We start from the raw sequence: 12,185 nt of genomic DNA on the forward strand, positions 1-12,185 counted from the left end.
TGCCCGAGCCACAAGTCGAGTACCAGACATCAGTTTATCAGTGCGAGCCAGAGGAGCTCACACAGCAGTGGCATCCTCAGTCCACTCCAGAGTATCCCGGAGCTGGTTATTTCCCTCCTTGGGAGTAGACCAACTTAGGCCAAAAGCCTAAGCTTGGGGGAGTACGTGTTCTCACCGACTTTACATTCTTGCTTATGCTTTCACTTTGTTCGTCGGTGTTCACACTTTGCCACTGTATCATCCATGTTAGTTTATTTTCTTTTCCTCGTTTTCTTTTCGTGTGTCTGTCTAGTTTCAAGAAAACCCAAAAAGATTTTCTTTTTCTTCTTTTGCTTGTTGGGAGCTTTCCCGTGTAAATAGTTTTATTTTTCTTTGGGTCAAGGTAGAAGACCATGGTTACAATGTTTAGTGGCTCTCGCATGCATACCTGTTTATCTGTTAAAGAGCCATATTACTTTGTCTTCTCCTTCGTGTTTGCCTGCAGATTCCAGCGCAGTCTAGTGCATGAGCACTCTTATTATTGTTCACAACATTCGGTCGTGCAAGTGAAAGGCAATAATGACGATATATGATGAAGTGACTGAGCGTGGAAAAGCTGGTATGAACTCGATCTATTTTGTTTTTGTAAATATGACTAGCTCATCATGCATGATTCAGCTTTGTTGTGAGAGAAACATGTTTGCAATGACAACTTAGATATCATAGTTGCTTATGACATGCTTACTTAGCTAGGAGCTTATAATGGTTTGTCTTGGATGCCCACATGAATTTTGAGATGACTGTGTTGTAGCATGATAGGATGGTATCCCCGTTTGAATGATTCAAGTGGCTTGACTTGGCGCATGTTCACGCATGTAGTTGAAACAAAATCAGCACAGCCTCTATGATCTTCATGTTCATGGTGATTTATGTCCTACTCATGCTTACACTCAATGTTAGTTAATCTCAATGCATTTTGATGACTCTTGTCGCTCTCTAGTTGGTCGATTCCCAGTCTTTTGCTAGCCTTCACTTGTACTAAGCGGGAATAGTGCTTGTGCATCCACTTCCATAAACCCAAAGTTGTTCCATATGAGTCCACCATACCTACGTATGTGCGGTATCTACCTGCCGTTCCAAGTAAATTTGCATGTGCCACTCTCTAAATCTTCAAGAAATAATCTGTTTTGCATGCCCGAACCGCTCATGTGGTGACAGGGGGCTATTAGTATCTTCCACGCTAGGCGTGTTATCCTCGATATGTGTTTATTCACTATCATTCACGAGAAAGGGGCCGGTAATTGGAATTCCCAGTTCCATGCTCAAATGGAAAAGATAATTGCAAACAAAACTCCCCCAGGATTGATGTTGGTATGGACGGTACCCGAGGATTCGGCTAGCCGTGGAGTGTGATTGATTGGTGGTGGGGGAGTCAAAACTTTACTTTTCTGTTTGGGAACCGCCTATAGCATGTGTAGCATGGAAGATGTTGAGAACTCTTGGTCATTGCGTTGACAATGAGAGCATGCCACCAAAAATTATTATCTCTGTTTTCAAAGCTTGAGCTCTCGCACCTCTGCAAATCAATGCTTCCCTCTGCAAAGGGCCTGTCTATTTATGTTCATGTTGAGTCATCCTCCTCTTATGAAAGCACCAATTAGAGAGCACCTCTGTCATTTTTATGCTTTGCTATTAACTGTGTTGAGTATGACTGTGACTGGATCTTCTCTGCCATGAGTTACAATGTTTAGTCAGCCCTTGGTGTTTGAAGGTGTTGTGCATTTATGTTTTGCGGTCTCAGAAAGAGCTAGCAAGATACCATCTGTTCGTACTGCTTCACGTTGTTTTGATTGAAGTGTTGACATTTGAGGCTTATTATTATTTGCTCGCTAGTTGATTATGCCATTGATATGAGTTTACCGTGAGACCTAGATGTCATTTGCTTATGTGGTTAGCTCGTGATCTTGCTGAAATTCTGGTTATGAGTTAGACATAGTTGCAACAACAAGATCAAACAAAGTTCGTCAAAGTTTTTCTTTTGTCTCTTTCAGTTTCTCACCTGAATTGCTTGAGGACAAGCAAGGCTTTAAGCTTGGGGGAGTTGATACGTCTCCATCGTATCTACTTTTCCGAACTCTTTTTCCCTTGTTTTGGACTCTAATTTGCATGATTTGAATGGAACTAACCCGGACTAACATTGTTTTCAGCAGAATTGCCATGGTGTTGTTTTTGTGCAGAAATAAAAGTTCTCGGAATGACCTGAAAATTTACGGAGAATTTTTCTGGAATTAATGAAAAATACCTGTGCAAAGATCCACCACAGGAGGTGAGCCAGTGGGCCACAAGCCCAGGGGCCGCGGCCACACCCCCTGGCCGCGCCGTGAGGGCTTGTGGGGCCCACGAGGCTCCACCGCCTCCAAACTCAGCTCTATATATTCCGTTTCGCCCGGAAAAAAATCAGAGAGAAGGATTCATCGCGTTTTACGATACGTAGGCGCCGCCACCCCGTGTTCTTCATCTGGAGGGGGACTCGTCGCCATCGTCATCATCAACCTTCCTCCATCGCCAATTCCATGATGCTCTTCACCGTTCGTGAGTAATCTCATCGTAGGCTTGCTGGACTATGATGAGTTGGACAAGATCTATCATGTAATCGAGTTAGTTTTGACGGGGATTGATCCCTAGTATCCACTATGTTCTGAGATTGATGTTGCTACTACTTTGCCATGCTTAATGCTTGTCACTAGGGCCCGAGTGCCATGATTTCAGATCTGAACCTATTATGTTGTCGCCAATATATGTGTGTTTTAGATCCTATCTTGCAAGTTGTAGTCACCTACTGCGTGTGATGACCCGGCAACCCCGGAGTGACAATAGCCGGAACCACTCTCGGAGATGACCATAGTATGAGGAGTTCATGTATTCACCAAGTGTTAATGCATTGGTCCGGTTCTTTATTAAAAGGAGAACCTTAATATCCCGTAGTTTCCATTAGGAGCTCGCTGCCACGGGAGGGATGGACAATAGATGTCATGCAAGTTATTTTCCCTAAGCACGTATGACTACATATGGAATACATGCCTACATTAGATTGACGAACGGGAGCTAGTTACTTATCTCTCTGTGTTATAGCTGTTACATGATGAATCACATCCGACATACTCATCCATCACCGATCCAATGCCTACGAGTCTTTTACTACTGGTCCTTGCTACGTTACTTTGCTGCTACTGTTGTCACTACTGCTGTTACTTGCTACTGTTGTCACTACTGTTGTTACTTGGTACTTTGTTGTTACCTGTTGCAAGACTATTTTCTCGCGCCATTGATACAACAAGTCAGGAATAGCCTGCTGTCAACAGACCTTTTTCTGGCACCGTTGTTATCATACAACTTTGCTACTGATACTTTGCTTGCAAACACTAATCTTTCAGGTGTGGTTGAATTGACAACTCAACTGCTAATACTTGAGAATATTCTTTCGCTTCCCCTTGAGTCGAATCAATAAATTTGGGTTGAATACTCTACCCTCAAAAACTGTTGCGATCCGCTATACTTGTGGGTCATCAAGAACACAATTTTAGCTTGCAATTTTAGTGAGGGATCACCTTATAATGCTACCGTCGTCCTAAGCAAAACAAGGTGCATAAAAAGGATTAACATCACATGCAAATCATAAGTGACATGATATGGTCATGGTCTTGTGCTTTTGATCTCGATCTTCAAAGCACCGGCATGATCTCCATCGTCACCGACGCCACACAATGATCTCCATCATTGTGCTGCCATCGAGGTTGTCGCACCATCTATGCTTGTACAACTATTGCTACTAATTTAGCGATAAAGTAAAGCATCACTAGCACTCAAAAAATAAAGACAACCATATGGCTCTTGTCGGTTGACGTAGCATCGACATGCAAGTCGATATTAACTATTACAACATGATCATCTCATACATCAAATATATCTCATCATGTCATTGGCCATGTCATATCACTTGCACACCCTGCAAAAACAAGTAGGACGTCCTCTAATTTGTTGTTGCAAATTTTACGTGGCTGCTATGGGTATATAGGAAGAATGTTTCTTACCTACGCAAAACCACAAAGGTGATATGCAAGTTGCTATTTAACCTTCTACAAGGACCTCCTTTTGTCGAATCTGATTGAACTAAAGTAGGAGAGACACACACCCGTGAGCCTTCTTTATGCAACAAGTTGCATGTTAGTCGATGGAACCAGTCTCTCGTACATGGATGAGTAAAGTTGGTCCAGGCCACTTCATCCAACAATATCGCTGAATCAAGAAAAGACTAAGGAGGGAAGCAATCTGAATATCAACGCCCACAAACTCCTTTTTGTTCTACTCGGGATGTCATCTACGCATAAACCTGGCTCTGATACCACTGTGGGAGAACGTTGCATGGGAAACAAAAAATTTCCTATGTGCAAACATGATCTTTCCATGATGATGACCATATGCGATAGGAGAGATTGAATCTACATACCCTTGTAGATCGCTAAGTGGAAGCAATCAAGAACGCGGTTGATGTAGTGGTAAGTCTTCGGGATCCAATCACGAACCGTCCCGCGATCTCCCGATCAAGTGCCGAATGGACGGCACCTCCGCGTTGAACACACGTACAACTTGGTGACGCCTTCAGCTCCTCGGTCCAGCGAGCGATGGTGAAGTAGCAGCCCGAGTCCTCCGGCAGCACGACGACATGGTGAGCTGTTGGTGGTGACAGCTCAGCAGGGCTTTGCCGTGGGTGTTTGGAGGAGAGTAACTACGAGGGAGAGGAGGTGCAGCCCCGCGACAAGATTTTCATGTAGCTGCCCTCTCTCTACCTCTCTATATATAGCGGGAAGGGAGAGGGGAGGGCACCCTAGGGTTTCCCCCTAGGGGCTGCTGGCCAAGGGAGGGGAGGGGCGGAGGCCAAGGTTAGAGTGGCCCCTCCACTTGGGTGCCTTGTCACCCAAGTTGGGCTGGCGGCGCCCCAAGGAGGCCCAGCTCCCCCTTCGGCCGAAGTGGGTTGGGGAGAGGGGTTGTGCCCAACCCTCTGGTGGGCTGCGGTGCCCCCTCTCCTTGGCTCATGAGCCCCCCAACAATTGTCGGGGCCTCCCAAAAGCCCTTTCGGCACTCCGTGATTCCCTCAGTACACCCCGGAACACTTCCGGATTCCGATGACCTTCATCCTATATATCAATCTTCACCTCCAGACTATTCAGGAGTTCCTCATCATGTCCAAGATCTCATCCGCGATTCCAAACAACCTTCAGTCACCAACACAATGACTCAATTATCCTTATATCGTCACCGAACCTTAAGTGTGTAGACCCTACGGGTTCGAGAACTATGTAGACATGACCGAGACACTCTCCGGTCAATAACCAATAGTGGGACCTCGATGCCCATATTAGTTCCACGTATTCTACGAAGATCTTTCATCAATCGAACCTCATCATCAAGGATTCAATTAATCACGTATGTTATTCCCTTTGTACAATGGTATGTCACTTTCCCGAGATTCGATCGTCGGTATATCCATACCTAGCTCAATCTCGTTACCCGCAAGTCTCTTTACTCGTTCCGTAATACAAAATCCCGGGAGCAACTCCTTAGTCACATTGCTTGAAAGCTCATTGTGGCGTTTTATTACTGAGTGGGCCCAAAGATACCTCTCCATCATACGGAGTGACAAATCCCAGTCTCGATTCACGCCAACCCAACAGACACCTTCGGAGATACCTGTAGAGCACCTTTATAGTCACCCAGTTATGTTGTGATGTTTGATACACACAAGTCATTCTTCCGGTGTCCGGAAGTTGCATGATCTCATGGTCATAGTAATAGATACTTGAGATGCAGAAAATACTAGCAGTAAACTCACACAATCATATGCTACGTTTATAGTTTGGGTCTTGTCCATCACATCATTCTCCTAGATGTGATCCAGTTATCAAATTACAACTCATGTCTATGGTCAGGAAACCTTGACCATCTTTGATCAATGAGCTAGTCCATTAGAGGCCTACTAGTGATAGTGTGTTGTGTCCACACATGTATTTCAATTTCCAATCAATACGATTCTAGCATGGATAATAAACAATTATCTTGAACAAGGAAATATAAAAATAACTATTGATGGGGTTATAGTCCCAGGGTAGGGTCATAGGCCTGCCCTATAGGTCCTACCCAAGGACTACCCTTCATAGAGGACAAGGCCCTTAGACAGTTCCGACTGAACTAAGGACTCCCCCATCATCCAGTTGGTGACGAGCATACGGAGCGTATTTAACGTACCGACTGAATTCCACTCTGTACATCGTAACCTCCGAGGAGGGCAACGGTCATACGTTTTCATACACCATTATTAGCATTTAAGGTATACGTTACCTGTAACGTAGGCATTTATTCGCCACTATTCCACCCCTGTCCACCGGGCCGTTGTGGAAGGCAGCGCACTCTATATAAGCCGCTCTTCCCCACTGGTGAGGGGGTTGGCATTTACTGTAATCCTATATTCTACTCGACACTAAGCTCCCAAGAGCACTGAGACGTAGGGCTTTTACCTCCACCGTAGAGGGTCGTGAACTCATACAACCTCGCCGTAGCTAAGGCTCTGCCCATCCTTTCGTACCCTACACATCTACTGTCAGACTTATACCCACGATAGTTGGCGCCCACCGTCGGGCAGGCGTCTAAGCGACTTCCGGCGAGTTTGCAACTTCATCTTTTCATCATGTCGTCCGGCGGCGATTTGAGCATGGGTCATGAGATCCTCTTCGGCGCACTCTGCTTCATCGTCGACGATTCAGCATGGCTTCGGGATGCGTCTCTCGATGTCGAGGCGCTCCCCAGTCGCGGGGCTACGCACTTCCGCGCCGGTGCCCAAGGCATCCTTCTTCTCCAGCAATCGACCCCAGTGTCGATCTTCGCCCTCGTCACGCGCCGCAACAAGCGGTCCCGCCGTCCACGGCTTCAGCGTTGGGTGCGACATGCCCAGGCGCGATAGAGCGCGTCTTCCCAAGTGGCGGTCCTCTAGTCGGTTGTAGTCGCGCCGCCGTTCCAGTGCTTGGACTCAGTTCCGACTGAGTTACCTTCCGAGTACGTGGGTCGCGGGCCTAGAGCCGAAGTTCTCACGGCCAATTCCCATGAAAGTCTCCACCGGACTGGTCGGAACGAGCACGTGGTCGGCGAATCATCCGGCGCTCGCCGTCAACACCATCGTTCAGCCAGTCGACACACTCGTCAGAGCAACGTCGAGGTGTTCCGCACACCCGTCCTCAACCTGGCTGCCGCTGCCAAGATAGCCGATTCCCTCCAACCGACTGATTCAGAGGTTGGTAGAGGGATCGAGCAGATCCGTGCCCTGCTGCACACGGCGCAGCAGCAGAATTCGGCGGTCTCCCAGTCACACAACAGGATCCACAACAGTTCTGTTCACGCGAACACGCATCGGTCGGTTTTCAGCCCCGACTCTCATCAGCGACGCAGAGGGCGCAACCGTTCCATGAATCCCGAAGATCGTCGCCGTTCACGCAACCCTCCGCGGGGTGGGCCTTACGGGCCCCGACATCACGATGATCGGCGTTCCGTCGGTGACACGTATGATCCAAGGCCCAACGCAAGAGGGTACATCACCCAGAGGAAGGTCGACAGGAGTCGAGCCCACCGTGATGGTCACGATAGAGACCGTCCGAGTGGAAGCAGGACCATCGTCTCTGGCCCCGAGTGCTTCAGTCGGGCCATTCGTTCAGCTGACATCCCTCCCAACTTCCGATTGGCGACGGGGATCAGCAAGTTCAAAGGAGAATCCAAGCCAGAAACATGGCTGGACGACTACCGAGTGGCGGTCCAGATCGGTGGCGGAGATGACCAGGTCGCCATGAAACATCTCCCCCTGATGCTCGATGGCTCGGCATGAGCGTGGCTGAACCAGTTGGCTCCATCAAGCATCTACAGTTGGGTAGATCTACAGTGGCGGAGATGACCAGGTCGCCATGAAGCATCTCGATTTCATCCAGTGCTGGATGACCCTCTACCACACGGTGGAGAATGTCACAGAGCAACAAGCAGTCTGCGCCTTCAAGGCAGGTGTGCGGTACAGAGATCTGTACCTGAAGTTCGGTCGGACAGGCGACATCTCCATGAGCAAGATGATGGAGATAGCCGCACGCTATGCAAATGGCGAAGAAGAGGACCGCATACGTAGCGGCAAGCATAAGGCAGTCGCCGACGGAGATGGGAACAACAATCGGAAGCTCCGTCCACGCCGCAGGCAGAGGCAGCAGCCGTTACCAATGCCAAGTTCAAGGGCAAGGGGAAGGCTCAGTATACCCCCAAGAAGAAGTAGTTCAGGAACTCCATCCTGGATCAGCCATGTCCAATCCACACGAAGATGGACGAAGAAGGCAACGCCATATTCCCGAAGCACACCACTCGGCAATGTCGCCTCCTGATCCAAGGGTTCGGCGAAGGGCAGCCGAGTGAAAAGGACAACGAGCAGGATGATGAGGACAAGGAGGATCCGTTCCCCCAAGTCCATGCAACATTGATGATTTTTGCTGACGTGGAAAGCAAGAGTCGACTGAAGCTGGTGAACAAGGAGGTGAACATGGCAACCCCAACCAACCCCACGTTCCTCAAATGGTCTCAGACTGTGATCACCTTTGATCAGTAGGATCATCCAGCAAACGTGCCCACCCCAGGGAGGCAAGCTCTGGTCGTCGACCCGGTGGTGGAAGGAGTCCGACTGCGCAAAGTCCTCATGGACGGCGGCAGCGGCTTGAACATCATGTACGCCGACACTCTCAAGGGGATGGGCATTCCGATGTCCAAACTTAGCGAGAGCAGCATGCAGTTCCACGGAGTCGTCCCAGGACGAAAGGCCAAGTCACTCGGCCAGATCGCGTTGGACGTCGTTTTCGGTTCCGACAAGAACTTCCGCAAGGAAAAGCTGACATTCAAGGTGGTGGACTTCCAGAGTGCATACAATGCAATTCTGGGCCGTCTGGCGTATGCACGTTTCATGGCCCGTCCATGTTACGTGTATTTGAAGCTGAAGATGTCGGGTCCCAAAGGTGTGATCACGGTCACGGGCAATCGGCAGCGGGTCGAGGAGTGTCTGCAGCAGGGGTCGAGGATTGCCGATCAGCAGATGTCTATCCTCGAGCTCGATGAGTACAAGAAGATAGCCGACCCCGCTGACTTGATGCGTTTGAAGAAGCCAGCTTCGGTGTCCGCATTCCAGTCGGCGGACGACATGAAGAAAGTCAGCATCCACCCGACGGACGACACCGCCGCCCCGACGAACATCTCCACCACCCTTGATCCAAAATAGGAAGCCGAGCTCATCCAATTCCTCCGTGAGAACTGGGACATTTTCGCATGGAAGCCCGCTGACATGTCAGGTGTACCCAGGGAGTTGGCTGAGCAGCTACTGCATGCGGATCCTGCTGCTCGGCCCGTCCGAGAACGCCTGCGTCGGTCCGCCGCGCACAAAAGGAAGGCAATTGGAGAGGAGGTGGCTAAACTTTTGGCAGCCAACTTCATTCGCGAGGTACACCACTCCGAGTGGCTCGCCAATGTTGTCATGGTGCCCAAGAAGGACAAGTCTCTCTGTATGTGCATCGACTTCAAGCATCTCAATAAGATCCGTCTGTATGGTCCGGATGAATTAAAAACAGCCTTCATCACCCCATTCGGGTGTTTCTGCTACATCACTATGCCATTCGGTTTGAAGAATGCAGGAGCAACTTTTATGCGCATGATCCAAAAATGCCTCCTTGACCAGATCGGTCGAAATGTGGAGGCATATATGGACGATATCGTAGTCAAGTCACGCAAAGGTTCCGACCTGCTGACTGACTTGGCAGAAACATTCGCCAACCTTCGTAGGTACGATATCAAGCTCAACCCTGCCAGGTGTTCATTCGGTGTTCCCAGCGGAAAGTTACTCGGTTTTTTCGTTTCCGAACGAGGGATCGATGTCAACCCCGAAAAGATCGGGACCATCGTCTGAATGGAGCGGCCGGTCAGAATACATGATGTTCAAAGGCTCACAGGTTGCCTAGCGGCTTTGAGCAGGTTTATCGCTCGACTCGGCTAGAAGGCGTTACCTCTGTACCGACTCATGAAGAAATCAGATACTTTCGAGTGGACAGACGAAGCCCAAATTTCATTCAACGACCTCAAAGCCCTGCTTTCCATCCAGCCGGTTCTTACTGCCCCGCTCAGTCAAGAACCCCTTCTTCTATACATAGCGGCTACAAATCAAGTCGTCGGCACTGTTCTCACAGTCGAACGCGGAGAAGAAGGCAAAGCGTACAGGGTTCAGCGGCCAGTATATTATGTCTCCGAAGTCCTGACTCCTTCCAAGCAGAGGTATCCCCATTATCAAAAGCTTATTTATGGGATCTACATGACTGCAAAGAAGGTGGCTCATTATTTCCAAGACCACTCGGTGTCTGTCATTTCTGATGCTCCGTTGTCGGAAATCCTCCACAATCGAGACGCATCAGGCCGAGTGGCGAAGTGGGCTATGGAGATGTTATACTGCGATATCAAGTTCGAAGCTCTGGCTGACTTCATAGCAGAATGGGTAGAACAACAGCAACCGACTCACATCTACTCGGCTCATTTTACTATGTTCTTCGATGGGTCCAAGATGTTGAATGGCTACGGCGCTGGCGTAGTGATCATATCACCAAAAGGTGATAAACTTAAGTATGTGTTGCAGATACATTTCGATTCTTCCAACAATGAGGCAGAGTATGAAGCTCTCCTTTATGGATTGCGCATGGCCATCACACTCGGCGTCCGTCGCCTGATGGTCTATGGCGATTCAGATTTGGTGGTTAATCAAGTGATGAAGGAGTGGGATGTCAGGAGCCCCACCATGACTACATACTGCAACATGGTAAGGAAGCTCGAGAAAAAGTTTGAAGGTCTGGAACTCCACCATGTTCCGCGACTGAAAAACCAAGCAGTGATGAACTGGCGAAACTTGGATCCACTCGGAGACCGGTCCTGAGTGATGTCTGCCTCGAGCACCTACACCTTCCCTCAGTAAAAGAAGATCCTTTCACAGAGGAACCAGTACAACCGAAGAGCTCGACAGATCTGACTGAAGTCCAGGTACCCGATGTGGTTGATTTGATAATGGAGATTCTTGCTCTCATCCCTGATTGGACTCTGCCGTTCATTGCGTACATCCTAAGGCAAGAATTACCAGAAGACGAAGTCCAAGCGAGGCAGATCATCCGCAAGTCGAAGTCCTTCACCGTCATTGATGGCCAGTTGTACAAGGAAAGTGTTTCAGGCGTCCTTCAGCGATGCATCTCCCCGGAGGAGGGACAGTTAATCCTGGAAGAAATTCACTCGGGAACCTGCGGCCATCATGCCTCCTCAAGAGCAATCGTCGCCAAAGCATTCAGAGCTGGCTCCTTCTGGTTGCAGGCGAATGAAATGGCAAAGGATATGGTCGACCGATGCGAAGGCTGTCAGTTCTATTCGAAGAAGTCCCACAAGCCAACATATGCGCTGAAGACAATCCCTCTTGTTTGGCCGTTCGCCGTGTGGGGATTAGATATAGCCGGACCATTCAGAACAGGCCAAGGGGGATTCACTCATCTGTTGGTAGCAGTCGACAAGTTCACCAAGTGGATTGAAGCCAAGCCCATCAAGAAGCTCGATGCCCTTACGGCCATCAAATTAGTCAGAGACATCATCGCCAGATTCGGAGTCCCACACAGCATAATCACTGACAGTGGCACAAACTTTGACTCGGACAGATTCAAAGGTTTTTGCACATGCCAAGGTATCCGAGTCGATTTTGCATCTCTGGCGCACCCCCAAATAAACGGGCAAGCAGAGCGGGCGAATGGACTTATTCTTCAAGGGTTGAAGCCTCGACTCCTACGAGAAGCTGGACATGCCGCCGACGCATGGGTCACCGAGCTGCCTTCGGTGTTGTGGGGCCTCCTCACAACTCCGAATAGATCTACAGGGCGATCCCCGTTCTTCCTCGTTTATGGAGCCGAGGCAGTCCTTCCGAGTGACTTGCTTCACAACTCTCCACGAGTCGAACTCTTCTCCGAAGCCGAAGCAGAGCAAGCCAGGCAAGACAGAGTGGATCTACTAGAAGAAGAGCGCGAGATGGCACTAACTCGCTCAACAATTTATCAACAAGATCTGCGGCGATT

This window comes from Hordeum vulgare, chromosome 3H (genome assembly GCF_904849725.1).
Source record: "Hordeum vulgare subsp. vulgare chromosome 3H, MorexV3_pseudomolecules_assembly, whole genome shotgun sequence".
Taxonomy (NCBI): domain Eukaryota; kingdom Viridiplantae; phylum Streptophyta; class Magnoliopsida; order Poales; family Poaceae; genus Hordeum; species Hordeum vulgare.